Below are 12,869 nucleotides of genomic sequence, written 5' to 3'. Positions count from 1 at the left end.
CCGTCTGCCGTGCAAGAGACCCAGGTTCGATTCTTGGGTTGAAAAGATCCCCTGGAGAAGGGAATAGTAATCCACTCCAGGATTCTTGCCTGGAGAATTCTTAGAGTCGGACATGACTGAGAGACTTTGACTTCACTTCAAATACAAGCAAGAACTTTTTAACTCCAATGCAGTATTCCTAGAAGTACACAATTCGTGTCTGTTAACTCAGACACGCATTTTGTGTCCACCAGAACAGCAGGGACAGTGCACAGACCTCACTCAATTGTTTTAATTTCTTTTCTTGTTTGTGCACATTCTGCTGACGTTCCCTACCTTACTGATGAGTAAGGAGGCAATGAAAGGGAGAACTCGAGGTTACCCTTTCCTTCTGTGTCAGCATTTTCAGCCTTGAGTGGATCGCTAACACAGGAAAGTAACAGTGGTGAGGAAAGATGCGATATGGCTTCTTAGTTATTTCTTGTGTTGTATTTGGACAAAACTCTGGTTTGAATGGGAAGCATGGCCTCTTGGGGGCCCTTGCTTGATCAGTTACAGATATAGCGCACCTATACTTGGCGTCTTGCTGTACTCCCACTTGTGATCTGCTGGAGTTTTGTACTCATGCATGTGTGCTAAGTTGATTTAGTCGTGACTGATTCTTTGTGGGACCCTATGGACTGAGGCCACCAGGCTTCTCTGTCCGTGGGATTTTCCATTGCATTGCAGGTGGATTCTTTACTATCTGACCCACCAGGGCATTGCACATGCTCTGTGTGAGTCGGGGTGGCAGAGAACTGCAGGCATGCACACTGCCCATCTGCTCCTGCCCCATTGCCTCATTGCACTTAACTTACAAAGCTAAGTTAAAAGAAAAAGTTGTTAAGAATTTCAGGACCCTGACAACAGAGCATTCAGCTAAAGAGTGAGGCCCAAGAATGGGTGTTGGGATCATCTGAAGAGTCGGGTTCCATCCCTGACTATGTCATTTACTAACAAGCCTAGCATCCTTTCTCGGTGTCAATTTTCTCCTCTGGAATATGGGACAGAAACACTTGGCTTCCTATGGTTATTAAAACGAAGTAATGTATGTAAGTTACCCAGGTGGCTCAGTGGCAAAGAATTTGCCTGCCAAGCAGGAAACATAAGAGATGCAGGTTTGATCTCTGGGTCAGGAAGATCCCTTGGAGAAGGACATGGCAACTTACTCCAGTATTCTTGCCTGGAAAATCCCATGGACAGAGGAGCCTGGCAGGCTACAATCTATTGGGTCACAGAGTCAGACACGAGTTAGCGACTAAACAACAATATATGTAAACATTTAGCCCCAGAGCTGGTTTACTCCAAGTGCTTGACACACAGTTATGCCTCAAAATATATTGGACTAACATATGTGGTACATATACACTTCCCACACTCCTTTGCATTTTTGTTTCCTTGAGTATTTCTAAAGTGAAATACCAAGTCAAGAAAGCTACTCTCAAACCCAAGCCACAGAGGTCAGAACTAGCCTTGGATTCATTATTAGGATGAGCTGGACTAGGGTCTCATGGTGCATCTCCAAGTGGATCTGGGGTCAGTTGAGAGACAGGGTGAGAGCAGGTGGGGGATAGGATGCAAAGCAGCACTAGGAAACAGACTGGTGTTGTCCTCTAACAAGTGACTTACTTTCTAGCTGCAGTCCAGGATGTGGTAGTGGGCATTGTTTTACAGGATTTTTACATTATTTGTGTCAAGGTTAAAAATCCAATAGTTGGAGACAGTTTACAACTGTCAGCATTGTCATTTGCCTCATCCAGTGGTTAGGACCTGGTGCTGTCACTGCCAGGGCCCAAGTTGGACCCAAGTTGGACCCAGATTCGATCCCTGGTGGGGAAACTAAGATCCCACAATTTTGACAAAAGCATAAATAGAATAGAATAGTGCTTCCTCACTTGGCCCAAGTTCATTACATAGGTTGCAGAGGGGTTCTAGGGTCTGCCCTTTAGTGCTGAGTATTTACATTTTCCACTGAAATCTTAGAAGCCCAAAAATATTGTCCCTTTTTTCCCTTATAGAATTTAGAATCAAGTGAAAAATAAGGCAGAATATAGACTTATGGAGATGAAAATATCCACTGTATTGCTAAGGAAGCTGACTGTTAAGCTTTCTTTTAGCTCTGCAGAGAGGGGAAAAGCTTGCTAACATTCCACCTTGGAATGAAACCAGTTTACTAACTCAGTTACAGGCAGATGTGAATGCCACAGGTGTCCCCCACGGGGCATCATCAACCCCCAAGGCCAGCTCCCTGGCCCCCACAGGCGTCCTGGTCCTTGAGTGAAGTACGCGTCGGACATGTCTTCAGTCAAGGCAGCAAGTCACTTCCCAGCACCCACGGCTGAGGTGAGAAGGGGCGCTTTTCTTCCTCCTGGAGATTTAGTCCCGAGTAAGACAACAGGCAAGCTTTGCTCAAGGAAGTGAACATCCCCTGACCTTTCCCTACTCCTAGCTCTCCTCATTCTTTCTGAAAACAATAAAGGAGTCACATTCCTTCTTTGTTCCTCTTTAACAGTCATTTTTGCTCCTCAAGAAAACTTCCTCAAGGAAGGAAGGCATTAAGAATTTAAGTGTGGTGGTGAAAGGATATTATCAGGAGACTTATTTTAGATAGAGCAGGGAGTTAGTTAGGGTAGAAACAGGTCTGGTAGTCGGTAGCTGTGATCATTAACTCCTGCTCCCGACTCCCTCACATGTTTCTGTATGAATGCCAGTCCAGACAGGCATGCTGCCTTGCGCTCAGGTCTGGTGAGATGACTTCAGTGAAACCCTCAGAGAGTGAGGTAGGAGTGTCCCACAACTGGGGACCCATCTTATGTCGGAAAAAAAGGGCTGTGTCTGAGAAATAGCAGTCCTATCTGACAGACAGTTGAATGATGTCCAGTATGGCTCACTCACATGAATACACATAAAAATTAGAGAATGTTATGAGACAAAAAAATAATCTCTCTACACATTGCCTACTTTCAGGGCTGTGGATATTCAAGGAATGAAGAAATGAATAAAGGCTGCCACATTTGGATAAATGCTACAGTGGAAATGTTTGCATAACCAGAAATAAGATATATAATAAATAAACAGTCTTAGGATCAGTAAGTCACAAATTCAAGCTGACTGGGAGCCCAACTGTGGCTGTCAACCACGGTGCCATGGTTCTCTTTCATGTGACCTCTCCTTGTGGCTTGGGCTTCACAAAGTGTGGTGACTGGCTCAAAATGGGATTGGACCAAGACTGGGGAAGAAGCAGCTCTGGACCTCTTACATATGGCCTTTCCTCAGAAGTTATATAGCATCACTCCTACCACATTTTATTGTTTAAAGCAATGAAAATCCCAGTAAAAGGGGAAGAGACTCCACTATTCCATAGGAAGAATGGCAAAGAATTTGCAGCCATCTTTAACCCACCCCATTAGATTTGTGAGTTAGGTGATCCTAAGACAATGAACACCCAGGACTGATCTCCTTTAGGATGGACTGGTTGGATCTCTTGCAGTTCAAGGGACTCTCAAGAGTCTTCTCCAACACCACAGTTCAAAAGCATCTATTCTTCTGTACGCAGCTTTCTTTATAGTCCAACTCTCACATGCATACATGACCAATGGAAAAACCAAAGCCTTGACTAGACAGATCTTTGTTGGCAAAGTAATGTCTCTGCTTTTTAATATGCTATCTAGGTTGGTCATAACTTTCCTTCCAAAGAGTAAGCGTCTTTTAATTTCATGGCTGCAATCACCATCTGCAGTGATTTTGGAGCCCCCCAAAATAAAGTCTGACACTGTTTCCACTGTTTCCCCATCTATTTTCCATGAAGTGATGGGACCAGATGCCATGATCTTAGTTTTCTGAATGTTGAGCTTTAAGCCAACTTTTTCACTCTCCTCTTTCACTTTCATCAAGAGGCTTTTTAGTTCCTCTTCACTTTTTGCCATAATGGTGGTGTCATCTGCATATCTGAGGTTACTGATATTTCTCCCAGCAATCTTGATTCCAGCTTGTGCTTCTTCCAGCCCAGCGTTTCTCATGATGTACTCTGCATATAGGTTAAATAAGCAGGGTGACAATATGTAGCCTTGACGTACTCCTTTTCCTATTTGAAACCAGTCTGTTGTTCCATGTCCAGTTCTAACTGTTGCTTCCTGACCTGCATACAGGTTTCTCAAGAGGCAGGTCAGGTGGTCTGGTATTCCCATTTCTTTCAGAATTTTCCAGTTTATTGTGATCCACACAGTCGAAGGCTTTGGCATAGTCAATAAAGCAGAAACAGATGTTTTTCTGGAACTCTCTTGCTTTTCCGATGATCCAGAAGATGTTGGCAATTTGATCTCTGGTTCTTCTGCGTTTTCTAAAACCAGCCTTGAACATCTGGAAGTTCACGGTTCACGTATTGCTGAAGCCTGGTTTGGAGAATTTTGAGCATTACTTTACTGGCATGTGAGATGAGTGAAATTGTGCAGTAGTTTGAGCATTCTTTGGGATTGCCTTTCTTTGGGATTGGAATGAAAACTAACCTTTTCCAGTCCTGTGGCCACTGCTGAGTTTTTCAAATTTGCTGGCATATTGAGTGCAGCACTTTCACAACATCACCTTTCAGGATTTGAAATAGCTCAACTGGAATTCCATCACCTCCACTAGCTTTGTTCATAGTGATGCTTCCTAAGGCCCACTTGACTTCACATTCCAGGATGTCTGACTCTAGGTGAGTGATCACACCATTGTGATTATCTGGGTCATGAAGATCTTTTTTGTACAGTTCTTCGGTGTATTCTGCCACCTCTTCTTAATATCTTCTGCTTCTGTTAGGTCAGTACCATTTCTGTCCTTTAGCGAACCCATCTTTGCATGAAATGTTCCCTTGGTATCTCTAATTTTCTTGAAGAGATCTCTAGTCTTTCCCATTCTGTTGTTTTCCTCTATTTCTTTGCATTGATCACTGAGGAAGGCTTTCTTACCTCTCCTTGCTATTCTTTGGAACTCTGCATTCACATGCTTATATCTTTCCTTTTCTCCTTTGCTTTTCACTCCTCTTCTTTTCACAGCTATTTGTAAGGCCTCCTCACACAGCCATTTTGCTTTTTTGCATTTCTTTTCCATGGGGATGGTCTTGATCCCTGGCTTCTGTACAATGTCATGAACCTACACCCATAGTTCATCAGGCAGTCTGTCAATCAGATCTAGTCCCTTAAATCTATTTCTCACTTCCACTGTATAATCATAAGGGATTTGATTTAGGTCATACCTGAATGGTCTAGGAAGGAGTGATGCTGAAGCTGAAACTCCAGTGCTTTGGCCACCTCATGCGAAGAGTTGACTCATTGGAAAATTCCCTGATGCTGAGAGGGATTGGGGGCAGGAGAGAAGGGGATGACAGAGGATGAGTTGGCTGGATGGCATCACCGACTCGATGGACGTGAGTTTGAATAAACTCCAGGAGTTGGTGATGGACAGGGAGGCCTGGCATGCTGTGATTAATGGGGTTGCAAAGAGTTGGACACGACTGAGCAACTGAACTGAACTGAACTGAACTGAAGACTATTTATTTAGTATTTTATTTCCAGTTATGCAGATATCTTCATTGTATCATTTATCCAAATCTGGAAGCCTTTATTCATTTCTTCACTCTTGGATCTACAGCACTAAAACTGGTCACTGTGTAGAGAGATTACTTTTAGTCCCACGACATTCTCTAATTTTTATGTGTATTTAGACTTTTCATCTCTATAATAAACATCTAGAGACCTTCTGGGACTCACAGAAATGCTCACTGGTGGATCAGTTACATATTGAAATTGCTCTGAAGAGGATCTTTTGTTTGGATTTTTTCCGTTTTCCTGCACTGTGTGGCATATAGAATCTGAATTTCCTTCTGGCTTACTTCACTCTGTATAATGGGCTCCAGTTTCATCCATCTCATTAGAACTGATTCAAATTATTTCTTTTTAATGGCTGAGTAATATTCCACAGTGTATATGTACCACAGCTTCCTTATCCATTCGTCTGCTGATGGACATCTAGGTTGCTTCCATGTCCTGGCTATTATAAACCAATACAGTATACTAACACATATATATGGAGTTTAGAAAGATGGTAACGATTATCCTATATGCAAAGCAGAAAAAGAGACACAGATGTACAGAACAGACTTTTGGACTCTGTGGGAGAAGGTGAGGGTGGGATGTTTCGAGAGAACTGCATCGAAACATGTATATTATCAAGGGTGAAACAGATCACCAGCCCAGGTTGGGTGCATGAGACAAGTGCTCGGGCCTGGTGCACTGGGAAGACCCAGAGGGATTAGGTGGAGAGGGAGGTGGGAGGGGGGATCGGGACGGGGAATACATGTAAATCCATGGCTGATTCATGTCAATGTATGGTAAAAACCACTACAATACTGTAAAGTAATTAGCCTCCAACTAATAAAAATAAATGGAAAAAGAAAAAAAGAAGAATCTGAATTTCCTGACCAGGAATCAAACCCATGCCCTCGGCCTTCTTGGAAGTGTAGAGCCTTAATTGAGCCATTAAGGAAGTCCCTGATTTTTCTAATCTCAATATTCAAACACTGCAAGCAATTTTTTGGATATAATTTAGGCAGCAGTGAAGTTCACCTTCGTTAGAAAGTCCCTCCTTCTTAATGCAGGTTAATCATTTCAACAATGTCACAGGGGAGAACATTCAGTACCTGAGAACAATGCAAGTTTGCTCAAGGATGTCCCGAGTCCTCCTTTGTTTCACGGCTGACAAGTCAGTACAGCTCACTTAATAGGGAGGAAAAAAACCAGGAGTTTTTTCCTTACGAAAAAGTTTTGGAACACTTTGAGATCTTCCTCTTTTGCGTGCTTTTGATAAGAAATATCTACTGAATTTTATATTTATCTAGAAAAACAGCATAGAGTCAGTACTCCCAAGCAAATAACATAGAGACATTAAAGGAAAAACTGAAGAAAAGAACTCATGCTTGCCCCCTCCAAGATAACTGGTGCCAATATTTTGAAGTATTCTTTCAGGTTTTTTTCTTTTCTGATGCTCAAACCTATCAAGACATGTTTATTCACATATAGTTTTGCTTTCTGCTTTGTTTTCTTTTAACATACAGTGATTAAATGTTTTCTTCTTTTTTTAATTAATTTTTTTCTTTTACCCTAAGTCCTTGTTGTTTATCTATTTTAAATACAGCAGTGTGTACGTCAATCCCAAATTCCCAATCTATCCCTCCCTCTCACTCTTCCCTCCTGATAACCATAAGTTCATTTTCAAAGCTAATATTTTTTTTAAAAAATTGAAGTATTGTTGATTTACAGTTCTGTGTTAGTTTCTGGCATACAGCAAAGCAATTCAGTTATATGTATTCTTTTTCATATTATTTTCCATTATCATTTATATCATAGGATGTTGAAGATAGCTGCCTGTGCTATACAGTAGGACCTTGTTGTTCATTCATTCTATATATAATAGTTTGCATCTCCTAGTCCCAGATTCTCAGTCTATCCCAGCCCCAGAACCTTGCCTCCTTGACAACCATAAGTCTGCTTTCTTTATCTGTGAATCTGATTCTGTTTCATAGATAAGTTCATTTGTGTCATATTTAATTTTATTATTTTTTGGTCACACCCCATGGCATGTGGGATCTTAGTTCCCCAACCAGGGATTGAACTCATGCCCCCTGCACCGGAAGTGCAGAGTTTCAGCCAGGGAAGTCCTTCATTTGTGTTATATTTTAGATTCTAAACTAAGTGATATCATACAGTTTGTCTTTTCTTTCTGACTTACTTCACTTAGTATGATAATCTCTACATCCATCCATGTTGCTGCAAATGGCATTATTTCATCCGTTTTTATGGCTAATATCATTGTGTATATAATGTGTGTGTGTGTGTGTGTGTGTGTGTGTGTTCAGTTCAGTCGCTCAGTCGTGTCTGACTCTTTGCGACCCCATGAATTGCAGCACGCCAGGTCTCCCTGTCCATCACCAACTCCCAGAGTTTACTCAAACCCATGTCCGTTGAGTTGGTGATGCCATCCAGCCAACTCATCCTCTGTCGGCCCCTTCTCCTCCTGCCCCAAATCCCTCCCAGAATCAGGGTCTTTTCCAATGAGTCAACTCTTCGCATGAGGTGGCCAAAGTATTGGAATTTCAGCTTCAGCATCAGTCCTTCCAATGAACACCCAGGATTGATCTCCTTTATGTGTATGTATGTGTGTATATACACACACACACACACAGACACACACACACACACACACATATATATGTGTGTATATATATATACACACACACACATACACACACACACACACACACACACACACACACACACACACACACACATATATATACTACATCTTCTTTATCCATTCATCCATTGATGAGCATCAGGTTGTTTCCAAGTTAAGACTTTCTCTTAACCTAACAAGGACTAGAAAAATTATAGTGATTTATGAGGAAGCAAAGAGAGAACTTTCCATTAAACAACTTTTAAAGATAAAAAATACAGCACTGAAATACATAAAACAAAGTGCAGGGAATATTTAATAGAAAAAGATTCATAAAGGGAAAATGTTTTGTTTACTCCAAAATGTTTTTTTGATGCTTTCTTTTTTCAGTCACATAAAAAACTAAACAGAAAAGTATAATGAATTCCTACATGCCTTTCACTAAGCTTCAGTAATTATCACCTCAGAGCCAGTACTTTTTCATCTATACCCCAACCCACTTTCTCCCTTCCCACGTTGTTTCAAAACCAAGCTCAAAGATCATATGATTTCATTCATAAACATTTCAATATGCATTTCTAAAAGATAAGAATGCTTTAAACAAAATTGTCACACAATGATGGGTGTTAACTAGATATTGTGGTGATTGTTTTATAATATATAAATACAATGAATCATTGTGTTGTGTACTTGAAACTAACAGAATGTTATATGTCAGTTATAGCTCAATAAAAATCTTAAAAAATACAATACCATTAGCATATCTTAAAAATTAACAATAATTTATTTAAAGTAGTTGGACATTTTAATATACATCTATTTAGTAGATCTTGCAGTAAAAAATAAGTAAAATAAAGGACATAGTTCTTCACTGCCCAATGCAATATGTTGTAGTTACAAGTGTTGAGTACTTGTGCTTACTGTAACTGGGAAATTAAATTTTTATTTTAATTAATTTTAATATAATTTAAAAAATGATACTTGATTCAGTATTGACAATTTTTAAAGAATGTTTAGAGCAATTTGGATATGTGAATCTACTTTTGAAACTGTAAATTTTATGCAGTCTAAATACTGAGCAATAACTGATGACAATTTAGCATCTGAATTGAGATACACTGTAAAGGTAAAACACATCTTGGATTTTATGAAAGAACTTTGAGGAATAAATAATAATAATAAAGAAATTGTTGCAGAACAAAGGTAGAAGAAACTATGGGTTCTGTCACAACTCAGTTTTAAAGCTAACTCAGACACCAAGTTTAAAAAAAAAAAAGATAAATGATGTATATGTTGTTTACTTATATAGAAAGAAGAATTTTAAACACAACTCCAGTAAATAAGTCAAGCAGTACATAAAATAACAAATTATGTTATGGCAGAAATTTAAGGAAGGTTTATTCTAAAACTTCTATTCTTAAAAATCACATCAATTCTCTGCCAAATAGTTTTGAAAAAAATTAATAAACTCCAATATCCACTTCTGATTTATCTAAAAAGTGAACTTTGATTAAAAAAAAACATGTTTTCTCTTCATGATATAGAACATCCATCTCAACATCCAATTTCTAACATGTATAAATAAGAATTAATATCAGGGCTTCCCTAGTGATCCAGTGGTTAAGAATCTGCCTTGCAATGCAAGAGACACCATTCGATCCCTAGCCTGGGGAGATCCCACATGCCAAGGAACAGCTGAGCCCAGGCACCGCAACAGCTGAAGCTGGGGCACCTAGAACCGTGCTCTGCACCAAGAGAAGCTGCTGCAGTGAGAAGCCCGAGCGCTGCAATAGAGAGGAGCCCCTACTTGCCACAACTAGAGAAAGCCCTCGTGCAGCAGCAGACCCACCATAGCCAAAAAGTAAAATAAATCTTAAAAAAAAAATAGTATCACACTTAAAAGTTAAATACCGAAAGGATTCTCGTTAAAATGAGGAACAAGACAAAGATTCATATTACCATCACAACTAAATACCATGATTCCAAAAGTCTTAACCATTTCTAAAATAAAGTGCAAAGAAATATCACTCCCAATAGTAATAATGCCATTAGCTATTCAGAAATAAGCCTAGAAAGAAATGTGGAAAAAGGAGGAGTCAAAATTACATATGCAATGTAATATTTATTAAAGAAAAAAGTGTATAATTAATAGGCAGTTTTTATTATACCTTCCTAAACTTTCCATTAACATACGCATAAATTGTATGATCATTAAAAGATAAACAGCAACAACAAAACAAAAAAAATCCAGAGAAAGAGGGAGAGTTGGAGTTGACAAAGTGATGAGTTTGCAGCATCAGGAGAGGGAAGGTGGGAAGGGATCACCTGGGAAGCCAGGCACTTGCCCTCCTTTCCCCAAGACACCTTAGGAGATACCACTTCCTGGAATATGTCTCTATTCTTCCAAAGCTGAGTGTGACATTCAGGGATGAACCACTGGGGTTCAAATTCCTCAGTGAGTCAAAGCTGAAACTTGCCAATAATTAGGTGGCTATAAAAGTCACGAGAGGGCAAGCAGGCCATGTGATAAAATTTTTCCATCTGGCTAAAGTCCTCTAATCCCAGATAGTGTGCAGATTGGGCCCCTGGGGCAGTCCGCCTCCTAAGGGCCCACCTCTTCCCAAACAGTGAAAGGCCCCAGCCTAGGGCAGGATAGAGTCTTTGGAAGCCAACTTTATCTTTCACTTCCATACTCCTAGGGCCCACCTGGAGAGAGGCAGAAGTAAGGTGTCTGTGGGTGTGGATATGTGTGGAGTCACTGTCACCCTCAGTCCAGTCTCTATATTCTCGACATTTCCTTTAAAAATCACCCTCAGTCTAGGATAACAGGAATTCTGGTTCATTCCTGGAAACTTGAGGCTTGCCAGGAGTGCTCACACCTTTGGTTGTGACTGGCCACCTTTGGTTCCAAGCTGCACTGTCTCCTGCTCATAGCTGGACTCATTGGTTACTACTTACTCACTTGGTGTTACTTCGCCCTTTCCATTCCACTCCCAAAGCACCAAACTGCGTTAAAGTTACAGGCTTTCCTGAAACCTTGAGAATGTCATGGGCAGACAAGGCGAGAAGCAAAATTTCCATCTCACCTCCACCTGTCAGCTTCCTGTGCTCACCTGGCCGGTTTGTACCCTGGCCTAGCTCCATGTGCTCAGCAAGCTCCCTCCTCTGGGATCACAGCCTCCTTTCAATTCCCCTTGGGCCACGCCCAGGGACCTCCAAACTCCTTCCCTGTATCCCGGGTGTCCACAGAGGAACCCCCAAATCAGTGAGGATTCTGGTAAGCTGAGGCGGGCACCCTGATCCTGGGCTCTGTGGAATGGTGGGGCTCTTCCTTCTAAACCACAGGTGTCTTGATCAGGCCCTGGTATGAGCATGGAGTGGTTTTCCTCCACCTAAAGCAGCTCCTCCATCTCCTGTCTCCAGGATGACGTCTATGGGTCCCTTGTTACTGGAGTGTTGCAACTTCACAGAACCTATTAAAATGCAGAACCCCAAGCCCCATCTCAGACTAAGTAGGTGGAGGGCTAGGAATGTTCATTTCTCAAGTAATCCTGACGCTGCTAATCTTCAAATCATACCTGGAGAGACTCTGTCCTCAGCAAAGGGCAGAAATGAAGATGCTTTTTCATATAGTTTGCCAAGCCTTTTCTTTTTCTCTCCTTTTCTCCCTCTGTCTCTCCATTCTTCCTTCCTTCCTCCTCCTCCATTTTTCTTATACATGCAAAACTGTTTGCAGTTATTCCTGGGTGGTAATAAACATTTATAAAGAAAATTATGTGTGTGTGTGTGTGTGTGTGTGTGTGTGTGTGTGTTTTCTGTATACATACCCTATCCATTGGACTTCTCTGGTGGTTCAGTGATGTAGAATCCACCTGTCAGCACAAGAGACTCAGGTTCATTCCCTGGGTTAGAAAGATCCCCTGGAGAAGGAAATGACAGCCCACTCCAGTATTCTTACTCAGAGAATCCCATGGACAGAGGCGTCTGATGGGCTAGGGTTCCTAGAGTAGCAAAATAGTCAGACATGACTTAGTGACTAAACAACAGTGACAATATAGTCGTTATATTTGAATATATAAGAAGATAGAAATGCTTGTATTTACGTCTTTTGGCCCTCTTTCCAATTTTTTTAATTTCTTTTGTCACTGGGAAAGAAATAAAGAAAATAAAAACTTGAATGACTTTAGGAGAGTGTCAATTGGGAAACCAGATTTGACTTCTGAGTGTCTCTTTGCTCAAGAACAAGTGTTTGTCTCCTAGTATCAGTGAGAGACTGTTTTTTTGGACTCCAAAATCACTGCAGATGGTGACTGCGACCATAAAATTAAAAGACGCTTGCGCCTTGGAAGAAAAGCTATGACCAATCTAGAAAGCATATTAAAAAGCAGAGACATTACTTTGCCAACAAAGGTCTGTCTAGTCAAAACTATGATTTTCCAGTAGTCATGTATGGATGTGAGAGTTGGACTATAAACAAAGCTGAGCACCGAAGAATTGATGCTTTTGAACTGTGGTGTTGGAGAAGACTCTTGAGAGTCCCTTGGACTGCAAGGAGATCCAACCAGTCCATCCTAAAATCAGTCTTGAATATTCATTGGAAGGACTGATACTAAAGCTGAAACTCCAATACTTTGGCCATCTGA

The sequence above is a fragment of the Odocoileus virginianus genome, chromosome 21 (genome assembly GCF_023699985.2).
Source record: "Odocoileus virginianus isolate 20LAN1187 ecotype Illinois chromosome 21, Ovbor_1.2, whole genome shotgun sequence".
Classification (NCBI taxonomy): domain Eukaryota; kingdom Metazoa; phylum Chordata; class Mammalia; order Artiodactyla; family Cervidae; genus Odocoileus; species Odocoileus virginianus.
This window is presented reverse-complemented; position numbering follows the sequence as displayed.